The sequence below is a fragment of the Oratosquilla oratoria genome, chromosome 21 (genome assembly GCF_046742065.1).
Source record: "Oratosquilla oratoria isolate Oo_2021 chromosome 21, ASM4674206v1, whole genome shotgun sequence".
In the NCBI taxonomy this organism is placed as follows: domain Eukaryota; kingdom Metazoa; phylum Arthropoda; class Malacostraca; order Stomatopoda; family Squillidae; genus Oratosquilla; species Oratosquilla oratoria.
The window spans coordinates 43,896,908-43,897,617 of NC_134797.1; positions in this window are offsets into that span (position 1 = coordinate 43,896,908).

Below are 710 nucleotides of genomic sequence, written 5' to 3' on the forward strand. Positions count from 1 at the left end.
GCACGAGGAAAACAAAGAGTTGAAGCGTGTCTGCAGGACAATCCCCATTCTCTGTGTGCTCATAGAGGGCATGAACGTCGCCACTTTCGGGTAGGTCGTTTGTAGAATGTGCTTTTTCACAGAACTTTGAACGAACTTCGTGAGCCTTCGTCATTCTTCCTCTATGAGTGAGGGCGGAGCATTCTCCATCTCCATGCTGACGAACTTCGAAAATGCTTCCTTGAAGCCATCCTAGTCTGCCTGACTGTATCACAATCTTGGCCCTTTGGGAAAATGGACGGGGAGTTGGAGATGCCGAGGTTGAGTGATAAGTGGTCGGAGAGAGTGGGGGCCTCGGGTGTGATAGCGGAATTGAGAAAGAAAGTTCAGCTGTTGGAAAAGATCAGATCCGGCTTTCCACTCGTTCTGTGGGCCAGAACGTAGGGAATTCCGGTCCCAGGAACTTCAGCATATGAAGTACAGTAACAGAATGCACTTGGCGGCTCACTGGGCTACTGCATGCACCGGAATTCCAGTTCGGGTGGCCGCAGTTGAAATCGCCTCTGAAATATATGGGCAGTTTGCAGGACATCACGCTGGCAATGTCTGCAAGCGTGGGAAAAAGACCCAGGGTGGATGAGACAGCGGATAGTGCCGATCTTGATTGCGAGCATCTGCTCATAGTGAAAGTGATCAAGAATCGTGACCTGGAGCGACTTCCTGGCCATGAT